The sequence below is a fragment of the Sebastes fasciatus genome, chromosome 7, assembly GCF_043250625.1.
Source record: "Sebastes fasciatus isolate fSebFas1 chromosome 7, fSebFas1.pri, whole genome shotgun sequence".
Taxonomy (NCBI): domain Eukaryota; kingdom Metazoa; phylum Chordata; class Actinopteri; order Perciformes; family Sebastidae; genus Sebastes; species Sebastes fasciatus.
In genome coordinates, this window is record NC_133801.1 from 4,575,350 (window position 1) to 4,598,730 (window position 23,381).

Sequence of the window (23,381 nt, forward strand, 5' to 3'; positions counted from 1 at the left end):
AAGGAGAGCAAACTCACCGCTAGTCTCGGCTGCTCCTTCTTCAACTCTTGATCCGCATAGAGCTCCTACTCACTGGCAGGCTGCAGAGAGAGAGAGAGAGAGAGAGAGAGATTAACAGATTGTTGTTTTCCAGTTAACACAGAGGCAACCAGCAAACATCGAGCAGGGATATACGGAGTAGCACATCCCACATACGTTCAAGGACAGAGGAAGGGAGAAAGACTGAGAGAGAGATGAGCAAAAGGAGACGGCAGTAATGTAGACAAATAAAGGGAGAGGTGGAGAGTGTGAGAGAGAGAGATATGGGTCAGCGATCAGGTCTCATTTGTATAAATGTCAGTTAATTAGGTGAACATCCTCACAGATGGGTCACGGACAAGGAGCACAGACATAGATTCAAGTGTGTGTGTAGTATTTTTCCACCAGTGAGTCTCGCAGTAACAGATAGTATGAGAGTTAGTTCACCTGTGTATCACGATATATTTGCTTTATTTGAGTCTATGTGGAGGTAGAAGGAAGTTACCGCTTTTATTGTTGTAGTCTGAGTGACGTGACGTCATATCCGTTCCGTATCCGTCAACCAAAACAAACTCTGTAATGGCAAATGACTATGTATGTAGTGATGTCTCTTTGTGCATCAGTGGAAAGTTACTGTCTAATCTGTCTGCATGTCTCATGTAGTGGGAAAGTACTGAGTGTTGACTTTCTGCTGAGACACTGTGTGAAACAACTCCTTATCCCACACTTTCCATGTTGTAGATTTCTATATAACCACATTGTAATATTCTCCTGCAGTGCACTCTTCTGCAGACTCTGTGTGACTCTGTATGACCAGGGCCTCTTCTTGCAAGAATAAAATACGACAAAGACATTTCATCTGTTTGAGATCTTGATTTCAACGTTCATTAGGACTCATCTAGGGAAATTGACAGAATTTCCATTACAACCCTCACATGTTAAATCCAGCGTGGTAAACACTACACATCCAGTAAAGGATGGAAACACTTTGGGTTTCACACATTGACAGGAAAAGCAGAGCTAGACATCACGGCTAAAGCTGCATGCTAACTCTGTCATGAACGGTAACGTGCGGTCGAGCCGGCCGTTGCTCTCATCTCCGTGGTCAAATGGACCGACGCTACAACTGTAGAGCACCCATATACTGACATTTATGTTAAATGCATTCAAACGGCCCCGATGGAGCTGATCATGGATGGATAAAGAGAACGGAGCTGACGGGAGAGCTAGAGACCACCTTGGAGAAGTTAGAGGAAGTAGACACGTGTGACTACGTCTGATTTTCAAAATAAGGTTTTAACAAAGGGAACTGTATATACAAAATACATATAAAGAAATAATATTGATTGGATTATATTCACCAGAAGTATAAAACATTACATCCCCCTTATAAATTAAAAAGAAAATACCACTAATTTGTGTCTTTATTCTTTGATTTTTAGGTTGTTGGAATAAAATGTAATAAATAATGCCTGACAGTGATCCTGATATATTTGACTTCAGGACATCTCTGACTACATAGATGCTGAAAATCAAACATTCTTACTGTATTAATTTAGATATTTTCCGAAGTAAAAGTCCCTAGAAGTGTATGATTACACTCGTTCCGATGGTCTAGTGTTAAAAAAGTTTAAAAAAATCTGCATTAAATCATAATATCTAATCGCAATACTTGTAGAATGGAATGGGGAGATAGGTGTATGGTCCCAGCACTGATGAGAGTAGAGGGAGACATAAACTGATGAAGAGGACAGTCTGAGTCTGAGATTACTCTTCGACCACAGACACATAAAAACGGTTCACAGCTTGTGATGAAACTCTGCTTTTAAGAGCCGGTAAACCTGAAGGAGTTTCATTTGAGTTTTAGTGTCCCGCAATGATCCATAAACACTTTCAACAGCTTTTCCAACCAGTCTGCAATAAAGTGTTGAGGGGGGGGGGTTGCAGAATAAAAATAATCCAATCTCATCATATGGAATCATGAATATTCAAGTATTTGATGTAAAATAAAAAGTGAATTCATTAATATTAACTTAAGATATGGCTAAAACTCCTCCTCAATACATCTTTCTTTTTGTGCAGCTCACTCCTCTTCTATCTTTTTAATATCTGTGGTCAGAAACTCATTAGTTTTTATGTGTAATTCAAAAGTTTTTTGTTTGTCTTTTACGAGTTATTCAATATCATGGAAAAATATTGTATTTGAGTGTTCGCCGAGCTCCAGAGAATGACTGAACTGTTCAAGATCTCATACTTCTCCTTTATACTTTTAGTACAAACTGTACTGCAGCTGTCCATACAAAGTCATACCGTTTCATGCAGTCTGTATACAGTTGGGACATACTACTTCATCATAACCATAGACTGTATGTAAGAAGTGGACGTAGTCACCGTGACGTCACCCACTGGTTAGTGGACTGCCCTTTTGAAGCCTCAAGTTCGGCATTAAGGCCGTCGCCAACTTGTTTTGTTGCAACCAGAAGTGACATGAGAGTGTGGAGTTAAGTACAACCGAACGCTGAGTAAGAGATCTTTAGTAGTTCAAATTAATCACACATTTTTTATCTGTTCAAAATGAACCTTAAAGGGAAATTTGTCAAGTATTTAACACTCTTATCAACATGGGAGTGGACAAATATGCTGCTTTTTTGAAAATGTATGTATATTTATAATTGGAAATCAATTAACAACACAAAACAATGACAAATATTGTCCAGAAACCCTCACAGATACTGCATTTAGCATAAAAAGTATGATCAAATCCTAACATGGCATGCATGTGATCATCAAAAAGTGGGCATGTCTGTAAAGGGGAGACTCGTGGGTACCCATAGAACCCATTTACATTCACATATCTGGAGGTCAGAGGTCAAGGGACCCCTTTGAAAATGGCCATGCCAGTTTTTCCTCGGCAAAATGCAGGGTAATTTTGGAGCGTTATTTAACCTCCTTCATGATAAGCTAGTATGACATGGTTGTTACCGATGGATTCATTAAGTTTTTAGTTTCATATGATACCAGTATCTTCACTCTAGCTTTAAAACTGAGCCCGCTACAGCCTAAAACTCACAAGTTGCGTTAAAGAAGTTAGTGGCGTTAAAACAAATCTGCATTAACTTTTACAGCCCTATATTTAATTTGTTTGATTTGTTTTTTTGTCTTTCCTGTAGCAGCCTGTGATTCACAGCATTTCTAGGCTGCTAACAAGAAATAAATATTCATATGATATTTCTCAACTTGACACTTCATTACACAACTGATCAGGGGAGAATAAATAATGAATAATGAGACACAGAAGGCTGCACTGAAAACAACAGCTGAGTCCAATAAAACACTTTCTGAGCTGCGTTTCCAGAGTTCTGTCTAGAAGTCAGAGGATCCATCATCCTCTGATCTGGGACACTAGAGGAGAGTTAAAGTCCTCCATGCTGCTTCACAAGGTCTTGACCTCCATTAACAGGTTGATGGATTCCCTTCTTCACTCTGTCAAAAGCTCTTTATCTGCTGAGGGGCGATGACAGGGTGATGACCTGCTCTGTAAGATTAACTCATCTGATACGACTCAGTGGAGGGGACAAAACCACGCACATGACAGGGCATACTGAAACAAACAACACTAAGACACAAACAACACTAAGACAAGTTTGGAGCGTTATTTAGTTTCATATGATGTCAGTATCTTCACTCTAGCTTTAAAACTGAGCCGGCTACAACCTAAAAAACGCAAGTTGCGTTAATGCGTTAAAGACATTAGTGCCGTTAAAACAAATTTGCGTTAACATTTTATTATCGCATTAACTTTGACAGCCATAATATTACTTCTTTATATATATTATATTCCTGTTTACACCTCTGTGTATATATATATACCCCGATCAGCCATAACATTATGACCACCTGTCTAATATCGAGCAGGTCCCCCTTTTGCCGCCAAAACAGCCCTGACCCGTCGAGGCATGGACTCCACTAGACCTCTGAAGGTCTGCTGTGGTATCCGGCACCAAGCCGTCAGTAGCAGATCCTTTAAGTCCTGTAAGTTGTGAGGTGGGGCCTCCGTGATTAGGACTTGTTTGTAGAGATCTGGAGAATTTAGAGGCCAAGCCAACACCTCAAACTCGTTGTCATCCACATGATGTAAAAGAAAACTCGATTCATCAGACCAGGCCACCTTCTACCATTGCTCCGGGGTCCAGTTCTGATGCTCACTTGCCCTTTTGGTTGGTGGACACGGGTCAGCACGGGGCACCCTGACCGGACTGCGGCTACGCAGCCCTGTACGCAACAAACTGCGATGCACTGTGTGTTCTGACACCTTTCTATCAGAACCAGCATTAACTTTTTCAGCAGTTTGAGCTCCAGTAGCTCTTCTATTCGATCGGACAACACAGGCCAGCCTTCACTCCCCACGTACATCAATGAGCCTCGGGTCTGACCCTGTCGTCGGCTTTCCTTCCTTGGACCACTTTTGGTAGGTCCTGACCACTGCAGACCGGGAACATCCCACAAGAGCTGCAGTTCTGGAGATGCTCTGACCCAGTCGTCTAGCCAGCACTATCTGGCCCTCGTCAAAGTCTCTCACATCCTTACGCTGGCCCATTTTTTCTGCTTCCAACACAAAGTTCAAAGCTCAAAATGTTCACTTGCTTTCTAATATATCCCCCCCACCCCACTGCCAGGTGCCATGGTAACGAGCTAATCCATGTTATTCACTTCACCTCTCAGTGGTTTTAATGTTATGGCTGATCGGTGTATATTACTTCTTATCATACATATACAGTACATACTACATCCTGTTTACATTCAGCTTATCCATTTGAAATACGGCCAACAATCGCAGGACCTTTAACCAGGAAACCGCTGTTTTGTTTTGTAAGTTACGTTAATGACGTTAGTGACGTGTTTTCCGTACTTCTCTTACGTTGTTTCCGTACATATTTGACTTTGTTTACTGACTTATTTTCAGGCCAACCATGACGTTTTTTTTCCTAAACCTAACTAAGTGGTTTTGTTGTACCCCTGCTGGAACTGCATCTTCATAGATGCGTGTAATATTCACGCCTCGACGAGGCAAAAGGTCCTCTGGTGGACAGGCGGGTCTATTACACTTTGGCGTGATATCGTAAAGACTCAAAGCTACAAACATTCTTTGGTTATTGTTTTTTTAATAATTAGCTGTAAAAAGTTGTGTGTGTGTGTGTGTGTGTGTGTGTGTGTGTAGTGCTATTGAAATGAAGATATAATAAACTACATAAAGAGCTGTGACCTCGTCTGCGACACTCAATAAACATCAGGATCTTTCTTCCTCTCCTCGTCCTTTGCTGACGTAAAGGTCCGGGATAAAGGTCGACGCCAACACGTTCGTTACGGAGGCATTCATCAGGAGCGGAGACGCTGAAGTTCACCACCATATAATCTCCTTCTCCGAGCTGTCTCTCTAATCGCTGTGCTCTTTTACTCCGCACAACACGGCGGCTCTCCGCCCCGTTATCTCTGCGTCCGTCCCTGACACATCTCAACGTATTTCTAAAGGTCGAGTCAAACCGAATACTCAGAATAACATAACAACAACACTACTTACACCTGAAAAGGCTCGTTTACTCCATTCAGGTTTTCCACAAGACAGAGAATATGTTCTTCAAGGATAAATTTATCAAAAATTAATTTCGAATTCGTCTGAATGTTGGTCGCCGTGGCAACAAGGCCCCATTGTCTCGACATGTCCCTGAAGAAAATGATATTATCTTTCAATAACTTTGGGTTGGGGATCCTGCTGTGAATAGAGTCAGGTGGTTTTATTTGTGAGTGACTGTAGAGAGCATCATGACATGAAGGAGAAGGCACATCAGTCATTTTCTCCTGAAAATGACTTCTTCCGTCTCGACTCTTCACAGCTGATTGTTAAGGGATCAGCTCGGATGTTTTGAAGTGAGGTTGTATGATGTTCTGATCCATAGACAGTGTATTACCTACAGTAGATGGAGTTTAGAGAAACAGACAGGAGTACCAGCACCAGTACTGCTGTGGACGGGGCAGCAGAAAAACGCATTTTAGCCACCTAAAAAAGTCAATATCAGTTTAAGAGTACGCTATATTTAGAATATTTTCTATGCTTTACCTTGCTGTGAGACAGATGGGGAACTGAAGCTGTTTTATCCATCTATACTCTTTTCAAAGATGCCAGACTCCTTTGACAAAAACAGTAATTTTACTTCGCAGAACACGGGGGTTGCTGGTCAAACTTGCCAACCTTGAGACTTAAAAAATAAGGAGGATTTCAAAATGAAAGCAATCACTGAAGGTCCTTTCAGACACAACATATCAACGCCACCACTGCTCTCTGAAACCGGTTATTTCTAACAGCCTAAGCCACGCCACTACGGCTTTTTGCGTGTTGTGATGTGCGGCGAGTGCAGCTCAAACCGTGACGTGTCGCGAGCAGCTCTTTTTTGCCAGGAAACAACATTAGGTGTAGCTGTATTGTCGTCTAGGTGGAAACAGTAGGGCTTTAACACGCTGTAGAGCACCAGTAACAGGTTGAGATAACGAAAAGGAAAGAAAGGTGTGAAAAACTGACAGAAATGTATTTATATATTTATTAAAAAAAATTATATTTATATAATTTATTTGTATGACTTTGGTGTTTTAAAAAGCATTAGTTTGGATTCACCAAAGTCACAAAATAACACAAACTAACGGATCGCGGCAGCGGTAGACCAGCAACGCCTGTGTTCTGCGAGGTAAATTTACTGTTTTTGTGAATGGAGTCTGGTGGCTTTGAAGAGAGAATAGATAACGGTTGTAGCATTATAAGCAAATCAGTCCGTAAATAAATCATGGTGCATTATAAAAACATATAAACAATGTAAACTGGCCCGGGACATCGAAGAGGTTGCTGATTCTGCTCTATGATCTGTGATATTTTGTTTATTTCTCATCATTTCATATCAAACAAATGCATTATTGTTGTGCTTGTAAAGTGCTTATAGAAATAGAATACATCCACACACGAACACAAACTATCGGTCACCACAATTTACATTTGTAAGCAAGAAAGCTCTGATAAGCTCGACAATAAGCAACTTTAAAATTGTTCACCATATTGATTCTTATTTAATCTTCCATTTAAATTCCTGCTTCATCCACGTTTTTACTGCCAAAGTCTAAGTAGCTTAAAGCAATAAGTTAAATGAGAAAATCAATTAAATGAAATTCGCTGGGTGAGAAAGTAATACTCTCCGGTTGATGCTATCAGCTGCTCCTCTAGAGCACACTACATAAAAAAGGTCACTCATTTACTAATTAGAAATAGCTGCAGCCTCTGCAGTTTGCTGTTGAAGCGCAGCCTCGGGTCACTTTTCATCACCACTTTGGTGTTCATGCAGCAGGTGAATGAGTAAGGGATAATGCACAGAGAGCCAGTCATTGTTGTGAAAGAATCCCCGGCAGGGCGATGCTGCATCCCAACGCACCCCTGCCACTCAGAAATTCCCCCTTGGGGATTAATAAAGTACCTCCCTACCTACCTACATACTAAAACAATGACAGATATTGATCCAGAAACCCTCACAGGTACTGCATTTAGCATAAAACAATATGCTCAAATCATAACATGGCAAACTGCAGCCCAACAGGCAACAACAGCTGTCAGTGTGTCAGTGTGCTGACTTGACTATGACTTGCCCCAAACTGCATGTGATTATCATAAAGTGGGCATGTCTGTAAAGGGGAGACTCGTGGGTACCCATAGAACCCATTTACATTCACATATCTAGAGGTCAGAGGTCAAGGAACCCCCCTTTAAAATGGCCATGCCAGTTTTTCCTCACTTTTTTGAGTGTTAGTTAGTCTCCTTCTCGACAAGCTAGTATGACATGGTTGGTACCACTGGATTCATTAGGTTTTCTAGTTTCATCAGAGGTCAGAGGTCAAGGGAACCATTGAACCCTTTTGCCAAAATGTACTGTACGTTTGGAGTGCTACTTAGACTCCTTCGTTAGCGTGAAAACAGCCGATTTTGAGCTGCTTAGAGCTAACATTAATATTAGGAAGTTAAACAGGTCATAATTCCCTCTCTATTATCTATTTTATGTTGCTGTGAAAACATCTCCTTCAAACAACTGGATTTATTCAAGTTTCTCGCCAAAAACATTTGAACACATCATGGTTTACCTTCACCCAATAGTCATTATTCCTGAGCCGACTTTGAACGTCTCATAATAATAACTCAATGGAACCTCCATTAATGTTAGTAGCTCCGTTATTTAACCAAGCAGGACTGTGCTGCCACCGGCTGCTACCAGGTAACGTTACTAAGTCTCCTCCTGCTGATTTCAACACAGTTTTGTTTTTCACCGTGTCGCATTATCAGGGAAAATAATGGGGTGCATCCTTCAGGTTTAGTAGCGTCACGCTTTTGAGCGTTTTTTTTTCTCTCCGCTGTGGCTCCGGTTCCAAACAAACTGAAACATGACACAGTGTGCGTATGCGTCATTGTGCATGCGTAACTGTGGGAAAGCATCAATAAGAGGAATCAATAGACATGGAGGAATGAGATGCCAAGAAATCGGACAACTAGGAACCGGTTCTCCACAGGATCCGATTCACCAGTCCCATCACTGGCGTTTTCCCTGCCTGCCAAAGTGGCGGATGGCCACTGCCAACATTTACCCACATTTGGCGGATGCTAATTTCCGACAATGAGTAGCAGCCTTTCTGAAGCATTTTTCAAAAAAGCATTTCTGGCTATTTAAACATATTTGACAATAACTTGCACTTCCCATGGCAAAAATCTAAAACAGCAAATAATAGCAATCTGTCACTTCAATGTTTTTCAAACAACAGAGCCGTTCTCTAACTGGAAACTGAGTGGAAATGTTATTGAGAACGTTTCCTGCATCCTCATATATCTGCAGCAAAGATGCACATGGATGAATTATTGCATCATTTAAACGAGACGAAGGAGCAACGTGATTAGACGGACAGGCAGGGATAGATGGTCGTATACATGCATATAGATATTCTCATAGTGCAACCGCAAAGACCACAAAGTGGCACTTTGAAAACACCGAAAAGCTCTCCATTCAATTTATGTGAAGAACCCCGGGGGACGGAGCGGTGCAGAGAAATGAAGGCTGCTCTCACAGTTATGGTATCAAACGCACAGAGGAGGCAACCGGGATGCTCCTCATTTATTTTGTTCCTGACAAGTCCATCGGCTGGAATCTCTTTATGAATTTTGTTCACGCTGCATCAATCGCTGTGACCCTGCACTGACCCAGAGGTGGTAAATGTCAAGCACCGACTTTGGTTGGCTTCAAGTGATGAGAGCGAGTTCAGAGAGAGTAGAGCGCCATGACTAAGGCCGCTAGAGATAACTTTAAATGAGACCAAGACCTTCACTCCCCAGTGAAGTGAAACACTAATGAGGAACACTAAAACAAAACTACACTGATTCATAAGCAGTTGTGAGGAAACGGAGGTCGCCACCAACGTTCAAAAGTCACATCTACAGCGGGACGAACGCAGCAGCTGAGTGAGTGTTACTCATTCACAGTGCAGACTCTCTCTAGCTGGCTGCTCACTTCTTCAACAGTTACCATGTTAAGGAGCCCAGATGGACATGCATTAAACAACAGAGCCCGATTTTAACTAATTCAGTTGTAACTGTGGACAGAATTAACCAGCTTGACAACAGCAGGGACAGAGATGCTTGTCAATGAAATATTCTTTATCTCCTTGTGGTGCTGGGAATCACAGCAAACAAGACTTAAGTCTCTTTCACACTCGCACTGCAACCCTGAAATCATCTAGACGTTAGCCGGAGGAGCTGAACGCCAATGTACAAATCATTCAGACTTTAATCTGACAGCTCCCTTGTACATAGGGGTGGGGGAAAAAATCGGTACAGCATGGTATCGCAATATTTAGCGTGGCAAAATTGTATCGAAACACGGACGTCAAGCATCAATCTTTTATTATATAAACTAACGTTTTAACAATCCGGCGGCCGCTATTCTGTCTTTCATAGATTGTACTGGGCTCACTAGAGTGAAGATACTGGGATCATAAAAAACTAAAAAACCTAAGGAATCCATTGGTACCAACCATGTCATGTTAGCTTGTCGGGAAGAACGCTAAAAAACGCTCCAAAGTTACGCTACATTTTGGCGAGGAAAAACTAGCAATGGCGATTTTCAGGCGTCCCTTGACCTCTGACCTCAAGATATGTGAATGAAAACTGTATCTTATTAGATAAATCAGATGTTGACAAACTGCATAATTTTGCAAAAAGGTAGGGATTTTAATAATTAACCGTTAACCGGCGTTTAGAACCTTAACCGATTAACCGATTGTGGGTTAAACGATAGGTGGTGGGTGACGATCGGACCGTACAGTGTGAGCTCATAAATCGGGAGCGTCGGCTTTAAATCGCGAACGATCAACTCGTACAGTAGGAGTAGGAAGAACACAACAACATTTCTAAAATCGTCAGCGTATGCCCAGCTTTAGAGCACTCTTTTCTGGTAAATGTCCGGTGTAATCGGTAACACCGGTGTTGTCACAAGTTTATTAACCGGAGGGAAAATGTCCTTACCGTGACATCCCTACTGTGTGTTCGACCAATCAGCAACGGTCATCCCTGCAAACCCCACCCCGAAAGTTCCTGTACTTTCAGAAAGTACTACCCTCCGACCATGCAGGGCCTTTTGGGGGGTTAAATGTCCCCAGAACTTAATTTAGTTCCTCAAAACGTTCCTTGTCTCTGGGAAAAGATCCTGCGTCTCATTCGGTGGTGGGCTACAATATAAAAAGTATTTCCAAAACCGCATTATGCCTTCAACCACATGGTGTTTTTAACTGTAACCAATTCAAGTTACCCTAATGTATCCCATAATGTTAACTTTTTACCAACGTTTTTCTCTTCTGTGGTGTTTTAAAGTAGTGGAACATTGTTGACATCATGTCGACTTTTAGAAACCGTCTCTGCTGCTGTCCAGTGAGCAGCAGATGGTTAAGTGCTTCTGTCAGAGCCAGCTTGACATTGAAGTCATTCAGTGTCCCTCCTGTCACAAGCTCACCTCTGTAACCTCTGCTGCTGCCTCGGGGGAGCTGTGCTGCATCACAGTGTGGGACGGCTGATACCATGAGACATAAACTTCACCTCCCATTAGTCTTGTCTGTGCTTCATAAACACGGCATGGTTCGGCTCAACCCGTCTTACTTTTGGTACCAAGTCGATCCTTTTCCCCTTTTTCGTTTTCTACTGCGGATATTACTCAGTTCTCAGCTGATCGCCAAAGAGACGCCGCATGAATCTGCCGTCACATCATATTCAACACGACACGCACTGAATCCTTAAAGCTGTCAGGTAAATGTAGTGGAGCAAAGCGTACAATAATTGCCTTCAAAATGTAGCGGAGTAGAAGTATATAGTAGCATAAAATGGAAATACTCAAGTACAAGTACCTCAAAGTTGTACTTATATACAATACTTGAGTATGTATATAGTTATTATTATTTAATAGCTGTGACATATTGTGAAATGGCTGACATTTTCCTCGCTCTGACTACCGTCAAAGAGTATAGAAGCAAGGAGACGAAACTCTGGATTTTTGACAACAACCGCTGCCGCCATTTTGGACTGAAAACGCTGATTATATCTAGAATATTTTATTGTTTAACAGGCCATTTCTGTAAAGACATTAAAATTATGACAATAGGATAGAAATTATTTTGTTTTACTTCTGTATGACACTTTTTAGGCGGACGTTTTACTTCTTCAGGTAGTCGCTTTCAGTCCAAAATGGCGAAGGCGTAGCTCTGCTGCTGGGCGCTGATGTTGCAATGGAACAAACAATTGACTTTCACTTCCCATCAATATACGTTCTTTGCTACCATCACCGTTACACTCTCCACTAGCACCGCACTGTTGTTGTTTGCTATTGTCACCTGTGATCAGTTCTGAACAGTAACAGTGAAGGCTCCTGATTTGGAGCGGCGAAGAAGAATTGATTTCCGGTGAAAGCGGTAACATTTCTTCTGGGTGAATAAATGATGGTATTTGATCGGTGCATAGACTGACGTACTCACAATATCCGATCCCAAACTCTGGGCTGTATCGGACACATTTCCGATACTGGTATCGGTATCGGAACAACATCTATTAGCAGATCATGTACTGAGCTGAGTTATGAGAATCAGTGATGGGAGAGAAAAGGTTGGATTGGTGTGTTCCTGTATGTGGAACATTGTGTGTAGACGGGGGAAAATACATAATTAATAGACCTTTGAAGAGGAAATTAGAAAACAATTCAGGGTTTAATTCAGTTTGGGTTCAAGAGATTAGAGCTGGAACCACCACAAACGCTTTTCTACTCTACTGTAACTGTCTTCCACCGTTGGATCTCGTGAGTCCCGTCACGTCTTTCTTTCTCTTCCTCATCCAAGAAACACAATAAATCACCAGTTAGTCATGAGGAGTGAAGAGCCAAAGGAAAATGCCACGCTGCGATGGCGGCACTCTGTGTAAACCACATTTCCTTTTTCTATCTACACAATAAATAAAGAGGGAACTGCTTCCTTTTCACATTACGGCGTCCAAACACTCCCAACCTCTCTCTCGCTCTCTCATTTCCTCCTAATTGTGTTCAACTTCAATCAGCCTCTTTCAGTTTCTTTCCCTCCTAATTGTGTGCTGTTTATGTATTCATGGGACATTTCTGTCTCTGTTTTCACTCCTTATTCTCATTTCAGCTGTTCAATCACCCCTCTATCTCTCTCTCTCCTAATCATGCTCTAGTTGTGTACTTTTTGCTCTCTCTCTCTCCTCCCTCATTAAACTCTATCGGACCGTTGTTGTGCTGACCTCTTTCTTCTTCTTCTTCTTCGGCCTCTTGTCCTCTCCAATCTATTTCCCTGTCAATCTATTCACAACGCTTCCAACCTCCTCATTTTCTCATCTCTCTCTCCTCTCCCTGCTCTCGACTCTGATGTAATTTCATCATGTCCCTGTATAAATGTGTGCGTATGTGACGATTGTGGAGCTTTTCAACTCCAAAAAGACAGATAAGCACAGGTTCCTGTTCATTTATAACGGACATTTGTGTTGTGATATTTAAATAAACTATCCGTCAACAAGGAAATAAAAGCCCCTCGTCTACAGACCGGCCTCTAGAGAGCTCCAGCCAGCTCAGAGCGATCTGTGAGCGAGACGGCCCGGCTGGAGAGGTAGCGACCCCGGCAGGTGCTAGTTAGCTGTCACAGCAGTTTGTGGAGCTTCTAAACTCTGAAAACGTTGGAGCAAATGTTCGATTCGCCATCTAATATCATAAAACTGTAAACATTCAAAATCTACACGGTTGATTTCTCGCCTCAAACATTTTCAGAAGTGAATTTAGTGATGAAATAGCTACGAAAAATAAAAAAAATGAGCCGTTTATGGCTGCTGTTGTTGTAACCGTAGCCTGTATTGTTCCAGCGCTATGGATTGTGGGATACAGTAGGCGAGGTAGACTGGTCCGATGCATACTGGAGATTTGTTCAAATGGGACACGGACAGCGGACTCCTGGTTGAAAGTCTTGTGATTGTTTGACCCATCCACCATCCCTCTCGCCCGCTCTGAACGGACTCTCACGCTATTAATACTACGTCACTTGCTCCAACCGTCGAATAATGCCGTGGGTGGGTTTACATTGGAGTTAGCTGAAAGCCCGGTACGTCACATACTGTCAGTAAAGGGGTGCCTCCGTGCGTCGGTTTCCGATTCTGAGGGGCGCTGACCAAATGGCGGTATTTGACGAGTTGGGAGTGAGAACGGGTTTCAAACTAACCAAAGTCACACAATAACACAAACAAACTAACCGATGGAGGCAGCGGTAGACCAGCATCTCTTGTGTTCTGCGAGGTCAAATTGCAGGTCTGGTTGCTTTGGCGAGAGCATAGTTAACGTCTTCAGTTCCCCGTTGGACAGGACTGTCTGACAGTGAGGTAAAGTGGTGAAAATATTCTAAATATAGCGTACACTTAATTGATCGTTTTAGGTGTCTGCCCCCGTCCACAGCAGTACATTGCTTTGCTCCTGTGCTGGTACTCCTGTCTGTTTCTCCAAACTGGAGACGAGCCGACCGTCATCTACTGTAGGTAATACACTGACTATGGATCGGTACCTCATACAACCCCACTTCATTCACCTGAACTATCCCTTTAATTTAAACTGACCGATGAGAGGTTTATCGACCTCCCTCCTAACCATCTTATTTCACTTCAGATGTAAAAATTAAGGTTTTGGGAAACGGCCTCAATTCATGCATTTGTTCATCTGTGAGTTTACATTCATCTTTTTATTAAACTGACAGTTGTTTTTTTTACAGTATGTGATGAAAGAGAATGACAGCCATCCGCTATTATATCTTTTCTTTTGCATTTGTTTCTGTACATTGAATAATTTAACAGGTGAGATGGGGCACTGAAGCAGCAGGCAGAGACGGGAGGAGGAGGAGGAGGAGGAGGAGGAGGAGGAGGAGGAGGAGGAGGAGGAGGAGGAGGAGGAAGAGGAAGCCAGGGGAGCCGAGCTAGAAGGGCGGGTACCTCTGCATCTGCTCTGCTCCCCCACACCTCACATCTCCACTCTCTGTCAAAGAAACAAGGCGAATCATACTCCAGAGAGGGAAGGAGGGAGAAATGAGGGAGGAAAATAGATGAAGAGAGAGGGAGAATCAGAGAAAAACATGGACAGAGGATGTCCAGGTGGAAATCATGTTGCATCCGAACACATTCATGCTGTTCAATCATGACGATTAGAGTCAGTGAGTGGAGAGAAATCTGATGAAATGCTGCTCTCATCACAGAGAAAGAAAGAAGAACGATCAATACTTATGATAAATGATATTATTGTCATTATAAGACATGCCACTGATATAATGATAATATAATAGCATAATTATTAGGGCTGTCAAGCGATTAAAATATTTAATCGCACATTTTTTATCTGATCAAAATGAACCTTAAAGGGAGATTTATCAAGTATTTAATACTCTTATCAACATGGGAGTGGGCAAATATGCTGCTTTATGCAAATGTATGTAAATATTTATTATTGGAAATCAATTAACAACACAGAACAATGACAGATATTGTCCAGAAACCCTCACAGGTACTGCATTTAGCATAAACAATATACTCAAATCATCACATGACAAACTGCAGCCCAACAGGCAACAACAGCTGTCAGTGTGTCAGTGTGCTGTTGGACCAGAAACCAATGTGTGCTGTCAGTGACTTTTGGTTGAAGGATAATAAACGGATTTGACGTCGCGTTACTCAGACTACAACAATAAAAGCGGTAACAACCTTCTACCGCCGCATCCACTCAAATGAAGAGAATATATCGATTCTGGCATTAAAAATGATTAAAAAAAATATTTCAAAATCATAAAAAAATCGTGATACATAGGTGAATAAATTGTTTTTTCCAAACCCCTCATATTCACATGTGCATACAAAGACATATACACATCCACATGTCTCAATACATATGTTTGAATATAGACCGATCACAGCTACGATGTATACATTGTACTAGTTAACGAAAAGACTTGTGGACAATGTCACATGAATAAGGCGCTTATTCCAGCTCAATTATCTGGCATTTTAAGCATCAGCTATTATTAGGGATGCACCGATACCGATACCAGCATCGGGTATCGGGTCCGATACTGTGCTCATGTACTCGTACTCGTACTTGCAAAACGGCTACGATACAACGGCACCGATACAACGGCACCGATACCACTTTACTTACTGCGCGACTGTGTGGGCGAGATGTGCCGGTGGTGCGCCCGATCCCGCGGGGCCGGGATCCCACCTCAGCCGACGCGCGCCAACCCTCACTTTCATTGCGCCACGGGGTTTTGTTCGCACCCTCTGACTCTCCCGTGCGTTAGACTCCTTGGTTTGTGTTTCAATACGGGTCAGGTGGGTTGCCAATATTGCCGCAGACCCCTGGCGCCTTTTACGTGGGTCGAGCCCCGCCCTGGCGGCACGACACGGGTGGGGCGCACTGAGGACAGTCCACCCCGGTCGACAGTCGCACCAGGAGCAGGCGGCCCCGTCCCCGTCGCTGTAAAGCTGCGGCCGCGAACCACCTTTGCCCCGAGCCTTTCCAAGCCGACCTAGATCCGGTCGCGGCGCACCGCCTCGTATGTCAGCCTGCCGCGTGTCGCTCACACCCTCCAGCTGGCTGTTAACGAGGGTCTTTTGGCACAGAGAAGTACTCGTATCGGTACTCGGTATCGGCGAGTACCCAAATGTAAGTACTTGTACTCGGTCTGAAAAAAAGTGGTATCGGTGCATCCCTAAAAATTATTATTTCTATTTTCTTACATTTCTTTATGTTTATATAAAAGCAACTGTAACATCCCAATTCCCCATCCAGATTCTGATCTGTACAGTCAAATATATCACATGGATATACAATTATTACCTTTAATCAATGACTGCAGTTCAAACTAATTCTGATGATTCAAGCTACCGAGCAGAGCCTCAACGGTGACTCAGCACTGCAGTTTGTTTTAATGCGTCTTTTGATTGTGTCATTGTTTTCAGAATGCCTGAAAAGCCTCCTGCCCTACGCGAGGTACAGTGTGATCCTCCGAGGCTGCGTTTCTTCTTCTGTGAACTCAAAGCTAGTGCTGAATAATTTAGTGAGCGAGTTCAATATTCACAGCTGAGCGGCGTCTCAGACAGAACCGAGGAGGAGCTCTGTGAGGAGACCGTGTAGGCTTTACACTGCTGCCGCTTCATTTCATCTCGTGCTTTAATGCTTTATATGTTCACTTCTACAATCTGCTGAATATCTGTAGACTCATATGGACTCATTACAGCTTCTGTTTGTGTTCAAGCTGAATCAGCACCAGTTTAGTTCACAGGCAGACTTCTAACTGCACATAAGAGACGCTGCATGAAGCGCTGTGATTGGTCGGTTTGGTGGGAACAAATTATAATAACCGTCATGTATAAATGGTAAATTAATAGTTAACTAAACTTAGTTCATAGTTAGATAGTTTGACTGTTAAACAACAAAATGATAATTAATGTTTACTGTTTATTGTTGCACATATTATATCATTCAAGTATTAGTTAATGATTAAGATATTGTTTGTAAAACAGATATAAACATTATATTATACATATATTTGTAACACTTTGTTAATGGTTAATAATTGGTTTGTAAACTCTCTATAAACATTATTTGGATTTATTAATTTATTTACTAATATAAAGCTGCAACTGATTATTATAATAGTTTGTTAAATGGTTAGGAAATACTGTTTATAAACATTATTTAGATGAATAATTAATACTTTGCCAATGGTTAATAATTGTTTTTTGGTCCATTATCTATGTAATGTTTATAGATGTTTTACAAATGATTTCTTAAAAGTTTAAAAATCATTTGTAAATCACTAACAAATACTTAATATAGTGTATAAAATGTTATAATGTGTGCAACAATAAACTTTTAATAAATAGTTTACTAATGTAATCAGAACGTTATCGGCTCTGATACAATATAATTTATAAACTAATTATTTCAAATTACACAAACCAATGATATAATAACAGAAATTATAGCATTACTAATAATTAATAAACATTAATTATCATTTAATTGTTTGTGAACAGTAAAATAACTATTAACTAAGTTTAATTAACTTTCAATTTATCATTTATAAATGATGCTTATAATAAAGGGGTCGCTGAGTTATCCTCTGCTTTTCAATATCAAGCAGCAACCTGCAGGTCTGAGAAGTGAAGCCAATGCTGAGGTGCCTTAAACTGTCATTCTCTCTATCAGCCAGCAGGGGGCGACTCCTCTGGTTGCTAAAATAAGTCTGGTTGTATAGAAGTCTATGAGAAAATGAGCCTACTTCTCTCTTGATTTATTACCTCAGTAAACATTGTAAACATGAGTTTATGGTCTCAATCGCTAGTTTCAAGTCTTCTTCAATACAGCATGATGTTCATTTAGTAAATGATGGTCCCATTTAGAGTCAAATAGACCATAAAGCAGGGGATGCTTTAGGGCGGGGCTACCTTGTGATTGACAGGTCGCTACCACGGCGTTGTCCGGTCTGGGAGTTGTCCGTGTTTTCGTCTTATAACTTTAACCCTTTCACAGTGTGTTTTCACTTCATGAAAGTTAATTGTAATGTTCGGTTGTACTTAGCTCCACCCTCTCGTGTCACTTCTGGTTCCAAAGATGGCGACGGCCAAAATGCCTAGGCTTTAAAAGTCCACAAACCTATGGATGACGTCACAGTGACTACGTCCACTTCTTATATGCAGTCTATATGCTCAATACACATATTAGTTGTATTGTGATTTAGGAAAGCTACATGGGATGCAAACCTTCTCCCTCACCATGATGGCTGCTCTCTATCAAATGAATAAGACAAGACTAACAGGAGTACTTTGGGAGTATAACGTATCCGGTACTGTGGAGGTGCTGCAACCGTCAAGTGAAATCCAGCACTGCATTCAAAAGCCAAACCCCAGACGGAGGAGCACAAATCCCCCGTTAACAATTACACAAAGTCAATTCAACAGCTGAAGCATAGTTTTGACGTTGTGTTCCTTCAGACTGCTTCGGTCTCTGCCCGTGGTCATGACTGAGAGGCTGAGACGTCTCACAGAAACGATCTGACTGACACTTACAACACGGAGGCTGAAGGCTCAGTGTCTGCTCCTTTTTGTCTGACTGACTCGCCGACTGATGCAACGGTTTGACCAGCGGTGACACAGCTCAGAGGCCGCTGGCCGACATGACACATGATTAAGATAAATATCCTTTCAGGTGTGGCAGTGTGGTGTTCACACAACAATGGTTTAGACAGGTGGATGGACTTGTAGTAGCACGTTGTCCTTTATTATAATGAATTATGCTGCTTTATACTTCTACTCCACTACATCTCAGAGAGAAATATTGTACTTTTTACCCCACTATATTTATTTGATGTTTGCAGATTGAGAGTAATAATATAAAAATAATCAACAAATAAATCAGGATGTATTATTATAGATTAAGCTACCCAGAAGTATATAATTAAAATGATCTGCACCTTTACTGTAACATTAAAGTGATGAACACATTAATGCATCCATCATTTTAATACAAAAATATATCATTCTGAAATGGACCATTCTGCATAAAGAGTACATTTGGTACTTATAATTTAATTAGGACTGTCAATCGATACAAATATTTAATGGCGATTAATCGCATGATTGTCCATAGTTAATCGTGATTAATCGCACATTTTTTATCTGTTCAAAATGTACCTTAAAGGGAGATTTGTCAAGTATTTAATACTCTTATCAACATCGGAGTGGGCAAATATGCTGCTTTATGCAAATGTATGTATGTATTTATTATTGAAAATCAATTAACAACACAAAACAATGACAGATATTGTCCAGAAACCCTCACAGGTACTGCATTTAGTATAAACAATATGCTCAAATCATAACATGGCAAACTGCAGCCCAACAGGCAACAACAGCTGTCAGTGTGTCAGTGTGCTGACTTGACTATGACTTGCCCCAAACTGCATGTGATTATCATAAAGTGGGCATGTCTGTAAAGGGGAGACTCGTGGGTACCCATAGAACCCATTTACATTCACATATCTGGAGGTCAGAGGTCAAGGGACCTCTTTGAAAATGGCCATGACAGTTTTTACTCGCCAAATTTACAGGACTTTTAAGGCTTTTACACACCGAGGTCATGACGAACAAACGACAAGGAAATGCGAAATACTCTCCTGCGAATATTGTATGTCTAGGGCTTTTATTGTGAAAGGTAAGAGCGTAAAGAGTGAATCTGGTCTGCGCTGCATTTGTCGAGGTTGAATGGAGTAATAAAGTTTGATGTCCTGGTTCGGACGTTGTTTCTTAAATATAGACGTAACTCAACCTGTTCCACACAACTTGGTTTGTTGATGAAAATCGACCTTGTTACGAAGAAAAAAAGTACAGCGCTTTTTCGCTGCGTAATATTTGAATTGTGTGAAAGTACTCATGACAAAAACAACAGGATATACTGATATATTAATCACACGAGAGAAAAAGAAAAGGCCTTAACCTGTAGCAGAGTATTTCTACACTGTAGTGATGCTACTTGTCCTCACTTAAAGCTTCAGTTGCCTAAATTAACCCAAAGAGTCTCTTAACCGTTCAGATACTGTCATTATACGCAACTTCAGGTATTTCTGTTGAACTCCCTTTGAGATATGAGGAGCTACGTTTTTTTTCAAAGTGGAAGAAGGCAGTCTGGGGTTTATTGGCAGCTTGTGTTTGATTACAGTGTTCTGGAGGAAAAATACTTCAGAGCAGCTGAATGTGATGAAAGAAGGAAAAGACGACGGGGGAATTAGGAGGTATTAAGTTAACTGACACAACGCTGGGAAAGAAACCCGGCTTCACCTCTTTTTAGATGAAAGACGTGAAATACAAATAAAAGGGGCAGAGATGGGAGAGACAGGGAGAGGTTTTGATTTGAGAGACGGGTTAGTTAGACAACATCATGGATGATCTTGAGAGATAGAAAGGAAAGATGCTGAGGAGGAGGAGGAGGAAAGAAGAAGATAAGGGTTGTTATGGGAGAGAGAGAGAGAGAGAGAGAGAGAGAGAGAGAGAGAGACAGAGAGAGAGAGAGAGAGAGAGAGGAGAGAGAGAGAGAGAGAGAGAGAGACAGAGAGAGAGAGAGAGAGAGAGAGAGAGAGAGAGAGAGAGAGAGAGAGAGAGACAGAGAGAGAGAGAGAGAGAGAGAGACAGAGAGAGAGAGAGGAGGGATACAGCAGGTTGAAAGACACGTTGGTTACATCAGCACTTTGTAGATAAGAGCCCATCTACACTGGGAACACGTGAACAGATGAGATGGAAATACAGAAGAAAACAGGACGGGAGATGAGATGAGTGTTAGGAGGAAGGAGGAAGGTAAAGAGAGCAGAAGATCTGCTGCCACTGCCATCAGCTCACACCACGAAAATGATGCTATTATACTACTACCACTATCAGTACTGGAAATAAAAACAATGTTTATTTTCATAATATACGCATATTAAGGCTGTCAATTGATTAAAATGTTTAATTGTGATTAATCGCAAATTAAAAACACATTTTATTTGTTCAAAATGTCCCTTAAAGGGAGATTTGTCAAGTATTTAATCCTCTTATCAACATGGGAGTGGACAAATATGATGCTTTATACAAATATATGTATATATTTATTATTGTAAATCAATTAACGACACAAAACAATGACAGATATTGTCCAGAAACCCTCACAGGTACTGCATTCAGCATAAAACAATATGCTCAAATCATAACATGACAAACTGCAGCCCAACAGGCAACAACAGCTGTCAGTGTGTCAGTGTGCTGACTTGACTATGACTTGCCCCAAAACTGCATGTGATTATCATAAAGTGAGCATGTCTGTAAAGGGGAGACTTGTGGGTACCCAGACAACCCATTTTCATTCACATATCTTGAGGTCAGAGGTCAAGGGACGCCTTCGAAAATGGCGATGACAGTTTTTCCTCGCCAAAATTTAGTGTAACTTCGTAGCGTTATTTAGCGATCTTCCCCACATGACGTGGTTGGTACTGATAGATTCCTGAGGTTTTCTAGTTTCTCAGCCTGTAACAACTTCTGAAAGACAGAATAGTTGCCGGGCCCGCCGGCAGGCCGTCAGAGTTTTAAAGCAGCAGTGGGTAGAAATGGAGCAAATATGATTAAAAAAAGTATTTTTTATAAACGGTCACTATATCCTGACAGTAGTGCAGGAGACAGAGACAAAAATCATGTCCCTCTGTGTCCTCCGGTGCTCCTAATGGCATCTGCAGGATTTCGTAGACTGGAGGAAAACAACCAATCAGAGCTGATCTGGAGTCTGCCGTCTCTGAGCAGCTGTCAATCACTCGCAAACTCCGGTCAAACTAGGCAGCACTGATCAAATATGAATCAATATTCTGTTACGTTAATGCCTATTTCTCTCCTCAAATGTTCTCAGAAACATCTTGTAGTGTTCTTAGCTTTAAAATGAGAAAGTTTGTGACCCGGCCGCCACGTTGAGATCAAGTTGAGGAAATACCAAGCACCGCCCACCAGCCGGAGCACAGCCAATAGGAACGCTCTCTCTCTGAAATGACCTGTGATTGGTCAAAGTCTCCCGTCACAGGCTGGATTTTGCCATGAGGAGGAGCAGAAGTCTAGTTATCTCTCAGAACACTTGAATTACAATATGCTGAAAGGTTAATATGGAATTTTTGCCCAATGATGCCAAAACCTTTCTGCCTACTGAAGCTTTAACGGGTGTCATTTGTCATTTGTTGTCATTTATAAAATACAAATGACAGCATCAAACTAGTTTAAAATTAAGTGTTTTTTTCTCAAAAAAAAAGACATGATGTGACGATGAGGCAGCTGGTTTTTAAGCTTCTGTGTTAAACAAAGTGCTTTACAGAGGAAACATAAAACAGTGCCATTACATTACATGATTATATAACAGAAAAGGATTAAATCAAAATAAAGAACCCCCCAAAAAATCATTCTAAATTAAAGGGGCAGGAAACGACTGTTGAATCAGCCCGACCAGTTTTGTACAACAAGCGGTTTGGATTATAGAACAACAAAAAGCTCCCTGAAATATGATCCTTTAATCCATCCCTTCTTACTCCTCCACAAAATATCACAACTCCTCCTTCTGCTCAACACAAATCTCTTCAATCTGCTGATTTATGTTAATGTGAACACAGTGTCTTTGGGGTGGTATTTAGGAAAATGTGAAACTGATTGTAATGGGGTGGGACTGAGTGTGTGTGTGTGTGAGTGAGTGTGTGTGTGTGTGTGTGTGTGAGTGTGTGTGTGTGTGTGTGCGCCTCACAGATGGCTTATTTGTAAAATGGATGTGAACAGGAACGGTTGCTGAAATGTGATTTTCTTGCCTGTATAGTTCTGAATAGCAATGAGGCTCCAGATCTAAAATGTGACCATGAAGTCACATTATAATAAAACGACTCCTCTGGGCCCACGGGAGACACAGCGAGTCACAAGATTTGTTTCTTTAGCTTTTATGGTGCGAGTAGTCCCCGGTCTGATCATAGAAACAGATTCCCAGTGGAGTGGACGTCCAGTATACTTCCCCAATGTTTTAGGATTTCATATAGTTTAGACAACAGAGACATTTTGTGAAAAAATTTCTTAGCCGATAACCGACCCTCGTTAACCGATTATTAACCGTTAACCGTCAAGATTTGTGCCTCGTACCAGCTGCAGGAGCAGAACAGATATCCGTTGACGG

General features: G+C 41.5%; 1 protein-coding gene across 1 annotated transcript in view; it reads right to left on the reverse strand.

The window, feature by feature from the left end:
• Window positions 1-23,381, reverse strand: part of slc8a2b (solute carrier family 8 member 2b) — a 150,770-nt gene that overhangs the window by 58,467 nt on the left and 68,922 nt on the right. Inside the window, exon 3 of the mRNA XM_074641108.1 lies at window positions 18-80. The gene's annotated coding sequence lies outside the window, so the exon portion shown is untranslated. The remainder of the gene's footprint in view (window positions 1-17; window positions 81-23,381) is intronic.